Here is a 9,473-nt window from a genome sequence, read left to right on the forward strand (position 1 = left end):
TCTGTCATGTATCCTGAAAGACTGAAAAAAATAAACTAAAATAGGTTTTTGTCAGATACTGGTAAATTTTGCTCCTATGTCCAAATAGGTGTGTTGCAGGAGCTCATTCTGCTCCTTCAGGCTATAGCAACTGAGATAAAGGCCATTTGGTGTGGTCTCTCTCTCTTTCAAAAAGGAGCAACTGCCTTCAGCTTGCTCTCTTGCATCCACCTCCACTTCCAGCTACTAGGCTCCTATCCTGATCCTGCAGAGGGCTGTGGTCTGGCATGGTAATCTGTAAGTTCTTCCCCTTAAAAGAAATAACCATTTTATTCATCATAATTCTAAACTGTTGTGGGTGATTGTTTGTGTCTTACACCTTCATGTGTGATGAAATCAACCAGAGTGTGGAGGGGGTTCTCACTGTTCATGTTGCAGAAGCCATGGGAGCAGGAGTAGGAGGCTGCTCTTTCCCTGTAAGTAAATCAGCAAAAAGTGGGGTTCAGATAAAGGATTCCGTGAAACATCAAGGTTTGTCCTTTCAGACCCCAATTCCTCCATCTAGGTTCTGGGTCTCCAAAACCTCTAAAACCTCCTGATGACCAAGTTCTCAGAACCAACTCCCTGTGTGGGCCATATCACATGCAATCATAGAGTACACCAATCTGATTTTTAATGTACATCTTTTTGTCCCTCCAGAACCATTTCTATTTTTTATATTTCCAATAAAGATAACTTGCTGCCTCTTTTGGGTCCTGGAATTGCTCTAAGGTGTGGTGGGGCATTCTTACATACCTTGCTGTGTTGTTATGAGACCTTAAGGTGATGGCAATTGTTTTTGAAATCAAAGGCAGTTAGGTTCAAACCTGTGGTTAACAGTATGTAGGACACTTGGGTTGCCTATAGCTAATCCATGGAAGGATGGATTTGACTAAGAAAGAGTGGCAGCACATGAGGTGTCAGGTAGTCTAACCTTTTCAAAAAACACATTTTGAGGTCTTACATCAGCTTCCTCTATTATCCTCATCTTGGTTTCTTTATGATTAGGACAATAATTAAAACTCAATGTCCTGGACGTGAACACTGAATTAGTTATCTATGTGAGGTCACAGTGACAGAGCTCATGGAAATTTGACTCATTGCACAGGTTTGCCAGGCATTAATCTGTGGTCCACCTAACTCTACTGCACAAGTGTTGTCATGGTTACTCCTCTGTTCCTACTCATATGGTCTCCATCTACAGAGAAGTCAGAAAAATCCACCCCTGAGAGGGCAAGTTCTTTACAAATGAAAGTTTCTAGAACAGAAGAGACATAGTAGATTTATCTGGGCAAGCTGTAGACAGAATACAGGGGGAAATGGAAGAAGGGATTGAAGAATATAGAGACATGGAAGAATGGATGAACTCAATCATTCATTGGATAAATGAGTGAACCAATGAATGAGATGGCTAGTAGGATAAAATGTGCTGCATGCCCTCTGACAATCAGTCCAAATTGAGGGTAGATAAGGTTATCCACTATGGAGGAGGTTTAGTACATTTTGCCTTCTTTGTGCTCTAGACCCACCCAGAAGAGTGACGATGCAGTTGAGGAGAAGTAGGGGTGAGGTTTTACCAGCATGCCCTGGTACAAGTTTTCACCCACATTGTAGCCGAATCATCTGACTTGGGACATTTGATCTACATGCTGGACCCTTACTGGCAGTTTTACACCTCAACCTTACTAACCAAGTTTGCGAAGATGAAGGAACCAAAACTGCCCCATTTCAAGCTGGCAGGATCCTTGCATGATGCGAGTCAGGCATCAATATCATACTGGTACTTTGGTATCTGATGGTTTGTGAGGTCTTTGCCACACTCCACCTAACATCACGGATTCCCTAGGTTACTGATTTTATGGAGCTCCGTGCATTCATCATATGTGTACATGTCACACACCAATGTGCATTAATGTGTACATGTTTAGCCTGGGTGCTGGTCAGTCTGTTCATGAGTTTTATAGTCAAGTCCCACAGAACATGATCAATGACAAGGAAACAGTGTTTTATAGTTATGGCAGGGCAATTGTTTAAATGAACTCACAGGGGTTGAATGGCATGCATAAGACCTGGGAGAGCTCAAGACAGAAAGAATCCAGGCATGACAAAATAGGTGGCAGACAGAAGCCTGGCAAAAGTAAGTAGGTAGCCTGAGGTCCAACCCATTGCAGAAGAACCACTGAGAGGAGACACTTTTTTTAAGGCAGGAGGATCCTGGTCACTCAACATGCTCCAGTGGAGATAATATACCCAGTGACTTCCAGATGGTATGAATTAAAACATTAATCAGATAAAACCTAAATTTCTTTGCTTCTGAGTATACATTTGTGACTCTTCATGATCAATCCACACTGTATCCTCCTAAGTTCCAACACCTCAATGTCACATCTTTCCATATGACATTCTTTTCCCTCATGCGTGATCCCTCCCTGAGAACCTACATCTTTTTTGGTCCTTCTCCTCTGCTTCCTAAACAGCCATCTTGTCCTTTTTCCTACACTTCATATCTAGTCTTCCTTTCCTCTCCAAGGGGAAAAGCCCATAAGTCCTGTTTTTTTATTATTAATTAATTTATTTAATTATTAAAGATTTCTGCCTCTTCCCCGCCACCACCTCCCATTCCCTCCCCCTCCCCCAATCAAGTCTTCCTTCCTCCTCAGCCCAAAGAGCAAGCAGGTTTCTCTGCCCTGTGGGAGGTCCAAGGACCACCCACCTCCATCCAGGTCTATTAAGGTGAGCATCCAAACTACCTGGGCTCCCACAAAGCCATTACATGCAATAGCATCAAGAACCCATTGCCATTGTTCTTCAGTTCTCAGTAGTCCTCATTGTCAGCTATGTTCAGCGAGTCCGGTTTTATCCCGTGCATTTTCACCAGCTGGCCTTGGTGAGTTCCCAATAGAACATCCCCATTGCCTCAGTGTGTGGGTGCACCCCTCGCAGTCCTGAGTTCCTTGCTCATGCTCACTCTCCTTCTGCTCCTCCTTTGGATCATGAGACTTCAGTCCAGTGCTCCAATGTTGGTCTCTGTCTCTGTCTTCTTTCATCGCCTGATGAAGGTTAATATTCAGGGGGATGCTTATATGTTTTTCGTTGGGTTCACCTTCTTATTTAGCTTCTCTAGAATCACGAATTATAGTCTCAATGTCCTTTATTTATGGCTAGAAACCAAATATGAGTGAGTACATCCCATGTTCCTCTTTTTGGGTCTGGCTTACCTCACTCAGGATAGTGTTTTCAATTTCCATCCATTTGTATGCAAAATTCAAGAAGTCATTGTTTTTTACTGCTGAGTAGTACTCTAATATGAATATATTCCATACTTTCTTCATCCATTCTTCCATTGAAGGACATCTAGGTTGTTTCCAGGTTCTGGCTATTACGAACAATGCTGCTATGACATAGTTGAGCATATACTTTTGTTGTATGTTTGGGCATCTCTTGGGTATATTCCCAATAGTGGTATTGCTGGGTCGAGAGGTAGGTTGAACCCGACTTTCCTGAGATACCGCCACACTGCTTTCCAAAGTGGTTGCACAAGTTTGCATTCCCACCAGCTATGGATGAGTGTGCCCCTTTCTCCACAACCTCTCCAGCATAGGCTATCATTGGTGTTTTTGATTTTAGCCATTCTGACCGGTGTAAGATGGTATCTTAATGTTGTCTTGATTTGCATTTCCCTGATTGCTAAGGAAGTTGAGCACGATCTTAAGTGTCTTTTGGCCATTTGAACTTCTTCTGTTGAAAAGTCTCTGTTCAGCTCAGTGCCCCATTTTATAATTGGATTGATTAACCTTTTACGGTCTAATTTCTTGAGTTCTTTGTATATTTTGGATATCAGACCTTTGTCAGTTGCGGGGTTGGTGAAGATCTTCTCCCAGTCAGTGGGTTGCCTTTCTGTCTTAGTGACAGTGTCCTTTGCTTTACAGAAGCTTCTCAGTCTCAGGAGGTCCCATTTATTCAATGATGTCCTTAGTGTTTGTGCTGCTGGGGTTATACGTAGGAAGTGTTCTCCTGTGCCCATGTGTTGTAGAGTACTTCCCACTTTCTCTTCTATCAGGTTCAGTGTGTTTGGACTGATATTGAGGTCTTTAATCCATTTGGACTTGAGTTTTGTGCATGGTGATAGATATGGATCTATTTTCATTCTTCTACAGATTGACTTCCAGTTTTGCCAGCACAATTTGTTGAAGGGAGGTCCTTCCATTTTCTGGTGTCCTCTTCAATTTCTTTCTTCAAAGACTTAAAGTTCTTGCCAAATAGATCTTTCACTTCCTTGGTCAGAGTTACCCCAAGGTATTTTATGCTATTTGTGGCTATCGTGAAAGGTGATGCTTCTCTGATTTCCCTCTCTGCTTCCTTATCCTTAGTGTATAGGAAGGCAACTGATTTTTTGGAGTTGATTTTGTATCCTGCCACATTACCAAAGGTGTTTATCAGCTGTAGGAGTTCTTTGGTAGAGTTTTTGAGGTCGCTTATGTATACTATCATATCATCTGCAAATAATGAAAGTTTAACTTCTTCCTTTCCAATATGGATCCCTTTGATCCCCTTATGTTGTCTATTGCTATTGCTAGAACTTCAAGCACTATATTGAAGAGGTATGGAGAGAGTGGACATCCTTGTCGTGTTCCTGATTTTAGTGGGATGGCTTTGAGTTTTTCTCCATTTAATTTAATATTAGCTGTCGGCTTGCTGTAAATAGCTTTTATTATATTTAGGTATGATCCTTGGATCCCTAATCTCTCCAAGACCTTTATCATAAAGGAGTGTTGAATTTTGTAGAATGCTTTTTCAGCATCTAATGAAATGATTATATGGTTTTTTTCTTTCAGTTTATTTATATGGTTGATTACATTGATAGATTTGCGTATGTTGAACCAGCCCTGCATCTCTGGAATGAAGCCTACTTGATCATAATGGATAACTTTTCTAATGTGTTCTTGGATTCGGTTTGCCAGAGTTTTGTTGAGGATTTTTGCATCGATGTTCATGAGTGAGATAGGCCTGTAATTCTCTTTCTTGGTTGGGTCTTTGTGTGGTTTTGGTATCAGGGTAACTGTAGCTTCATAAAAGGAATTTGGCAATGACTCTTCTGTTTCTATATTGTGAAATACATTAAGAAGTATAGGTATTAGCTCTTCTTGGAAGTTCTGTTAGAATTCTGCATTGAAACCATCTGGCCCTGGGCTTTTTTTGGAAGGGAGATTTTTGATAACGGTTTCTAATTCTTCGCGACTAACAGGTCTATTTAGATCGTTCACCTGGTCTTGGTTTAGGTTTGGTATATGGTACTTATCTAAAAAAGTGTCCATTTCTTCTGCATTTTCCAGTTTTGTGGCATACAGGCTTTTGTAGTAAGATCTAATGATTCTCTGAATTTCCTCTGTGTCTGTGGTTATGTCCCCGTTTTCATTTCTGATCTTATTTATTTGCGTGTTCTCTCTCTGTCGTTTAATTAGTTTAGATAGGGGTTTGTCAATCTTGTTGATTTTCTCCAAGAACCAACTTTTTGTTTCATTGATTCTTTGGACTGTTTTCTGTGTTTCTATTTTGTTGATTTCTGCCCTCAGTTTGATTATTTCCAGTCTTCTACTCCTCCTGGGCGCGTCTGCTTCTTTTTTTTCTAGAGCATTCAGGTGTGCTGTTAAGTCCCCAATGTATGCTGTCTCCGTTTTCTTTAAGTGGGCACTTAGTGCTATGAACTTTCCTCTTAGCACTGCTTTCATCGTGTCCCCTAGGTTTGAGTATGTTGTCTCTTTGTTTTCATTAAATTCAAGGAAGACTTTAATTTCTTTCTTAATTTCTTCCTTGACCCAGGTGTGGTTCAGTAGTTGACTGTTCAGTTTCCATGAGTTTGTCAGCTTTCTGGGGGTAGCATTGTTGGTGGCTTCTAACTTTAATCCGTGGTGATCTGATAAGACACAGGTGGACACTGATATTTTTTTGTATCTGTGGAGGTTTCCTTTGTTTCCAAGTATGTGGTCAATTTTCGAGAAGGTTCCATGAGCTGCAGAGAAGAAGGTGTATTCTTTCCTATTTGGGTGGAGTGTTCTATAGATGTCTATTAAGTCCATTTGATTCATTACCTCCAACAATTCTCTTAATTCTCTATTAGTTTTCTGTCTGATTGACCTGTCCATTGGTGAGAGAGGTGTGTTGAAGTCTCCTACTACTAGTGTGTGTGATTTGTTGTCTGCCTTGAGTTTTAGCAATATTTCTTTTACATAAGTGGGTCCTTTTATATTAGGGGCATAGATATTCAGGATTGAGACATCATCCTGCTGAATCGTTCCTGTTATGAGTATAAAGTGTCCCTGTCGATCTCTTCTGATAGATTTTAGTTTGAAGTCAGTTTTGTGAGAAATTAGTATGGCCACACCTGCTTTTTTCTTAGGACCATTTGCTTGAAAAACCTTTTCCCAACCCTTTACTCTGAGTAGATGCCTGTCTTTGTGGTTGAGATGAGTTTCTTGCAAACAGCAGACTGTTGGATCCTGTTTTCGTATCCAATCTCTTAGCCTGTGCCTTTTTATTGGTGAATTGAGACCATTAATATTAAGTGATATTAATGACCAGTGGTTGTTAACTCCGGTTATTCTTACTGCTTTTGGTAGAAGAGTTTGTGTGTCTCCCTTCTTTGCGTTGTGCTGTTGAAGGGTTGCTAGATGCCTGGGTTATTGTAGGCAGTGTTGGCAATGTTGGATTCCTTGGGTTGTGATTTTCCTTCTATTACTTTCTGTAGGGCTGGATTTGTGGCAACGTATTGTTTAAATTTGTTCTTATCCTGGAATGTCTTGTTTTCTCCATTGATAGTTAACTATAGCTTGGCTGGGTATAGTAGTTTGGGTTTGCATCCATGGTCTCTTAGTTTCTGTAGTACCTCTATCCAGGACCTTCTGGCTTTCATGGTTTCCATAGAGAAGTCAGGTGTAAGTCTGATCGGTTTACCTTTATAAGTTACTTGGCCTTTTTCCTTTGCAGCTCTTAATATTCTTTCTTTAATCTGTATATTTTGTGTTTTGATTATTATATGGTGAGGGGACGTTTTTTTTTGATCCAGTCTGTTTGGTGTTCTGTATGCTTCTTGAATATTCAAAGGAATATCTTTCTTTATGTTGGGGAAGTTTTCTTCCATAATTTTGTTAAAAATGTTTTCTGGACCTTTGAGCTGTGCCTCTTCTCCTTCTTCTATCCCTATTATTCTTAGGTTTGGTCTTTTTATTGTGTCCCATATTTCCTGAATGTTTTATGATGAGAATTTGTTGGTTTTGGTGTTTTCTTTGATCAGTCTGTTTATTTTCTCTATGTTGTCTTCAGAATCTGAGATTCTTTCTTCTATCTCTTGTATTCTATTGATTATGCTTGTTTCTGTAGTCTCTGCTCGTTGACCTATATTTGCCATATCCAGCTGGTCCTCAGTTTGTGTTTTCTTCCTTGCTTCCATTTCAGTTTTCAATTCTTGGACTGTTTCCATTACCTGTTTGATCGTTTTTTCTTGGCTTCCCAGGGTATCATTTACGTATTTACTCATTTCTTCAAACTTTTTGTTATACTTCTCATCCATTTCTATGAGGGCGTTTTTTACATGTTGTTTAAGGGATTCTATTGCTTTCAAAAAGTCAGTTTTTTCCTCTTCTCCTGTGTTAGGGTGTTCAAGTCCTTGTGTTGTAAGATCATTGGGTTCTGGTGTTTTCATGTTGTTTTTCAGATTGTTGGGTGAATTCTTGCCTTGGCGTCTGCCCATCTCCTCTTATCGATGCTATCTATTGAGTTTGATTTAATTGTAGGGGGGCAATCTGCTCTCAGTGCAGGCTTCACTGTTTCTTGCCCGCACTATCCTGCATCCAATGCCTCCGCCGCCCGGGCCTGCCTGCCGGTGCCTCCGCCGCCCGGAACTGTCTGTGCGCCAGTGCTTCCGCCGCCTAGGCCTGCCTGCCGGTGCTTCCGCCACCTGGGCCTGCCTGCGCGCCGGTGCTTCCGCCGCCTAGGCCTGCCTGCTGGTGTGTCCTGTTTTGTTTTGCGGCATGTTTTTCTGTGATGTCCCATCCACCAGACACTCCATCATTGACAAAACAAAACATGTTCACAAATTTTTATTTTTAGAGCGAAAAAATTCCAATGTAAACTATACCAGGATTAATAGACCTGAGTTATTTCTGTAACAAAGAATTTCCCAGACACAGTTTTAAGACTGATCCCCAAATTTGGGAATTTCACTTTAACAGATCTTCACCAAATCATAGACATAGATATGGAAGTCATTATCAAACTTGATGAAATACACAGAAGGTTTGGTGGGAACTTGGTAAATAATTTTACCTATCTGTTGTGTTCTATCTTTTTATTGTGCTGCACACATTTGCCTGCCAAGGAATCCCTGTCTAGTTCCAAAGTAACCCCTATTGGAGGACTTCCTGGCATAATGTGGAGGTTGTTTACAATGTAGTCATCTAGATGGTTGTAAAGGTACACAACTGGATCTTTCGCGTAGGTAATGTAGAAACAGGTATTCATGTTCTGCACCTCATCTGGGACCACCCCACTCCACTCCTCTATAGAGCCTGGCATGATGTGGAGGTTGGCTTCAAGGTAGTCTACCATGAGGTGGTAAATGGTCAAGACTGGATCTTTCTTTTAGGTAATATAGACACAGGTCTTCATGATTGGCACCTCCTCCAGGACCATCCCCTTCCAGTCATCCTTAGAGCCATTTGTGCCCTTGAATGTATGTTTCACTGCTCTGCCCACTATGGTGTTTGAGAGATGAGTGTCTGTCTCCTGAGGAAATGGCACGTTGTTAGGCAGGAACTTAAGGTTTAAAATCCTTTCATCACTGTGAAGCTCCAATCCATAGAAAAATCAATCCCATGATACTATAACAAATAGAGAGAGGGATTTGTTGGCAGTTGATCTGGAATGATTGCTTTCCACAGGGTGACTGGTTCATTGGCTTCCTTCCAGCCATGAGAAATTCTGTGGCCAACAATATTCTCCAGGGTCTCAAAGGCCTACTCAGTTTTTGCTTCTAGAGAGATGACCCATTCCTCTTCTGGAGAGTTGGCATGCATCTCATACTAAGTGGCATCTTCATCATGGCTGTAGACTAACTGAGATAGGCCACAGACCTCCTGTTCTGTTGTCTCTTGGCTATCATTCAGTGCTTGGGCTTTATAGCTGCCCACTCTCTAGGTTGAACGAACTCTTCTGTTTAATTCAGAAACAAAGTCGTGGCCTCAACCATGAGTGCCTACAAGGATAAGAAGGGGGAACTTGAGGGATAGGCTCTTTTCTGCAACAACTTTGCGGGAGGTGACAGAGACAGTGCTGAACAAGTTTGGATAGCAAACTGTAATTTTCTATTAAGAAATAAATAGGGCAATTAGCAAATTTTTTCTCTACAGCTCAGTGTATCAGTCTCAGAGACACATTCCTGCGGCCCAAAGGCAAATGAC

The 9,473-nt window shown here is 41.2% G+C and overlaps 1 pseudogene; it reads right to left on the minus strand.

The window, feature by feature from the left end:
- Window positions 1-9,005, minus strand: part of LOC130868802 (spindlin-2-like) — a 31,302-nt pseudogene extending 22,297 nt beyond the window's left edge.
- Between the last annotated feature and the right edge of the window lie 468 nt (window positions 9,006-9,473).

Source organism: Chionomys nivalis, chromosome Y (genome assembly GCF_950005125.1).
Source record: "Chionomys nivalis chromosome Y, mChiNiv1.1, whole genome shotgun sequence".
NCBI lineage: Eukaryota > Metazoa > Chordata > Mammalia > Rodentia > Cricetidae > Chionomys > Chionomys nivalis.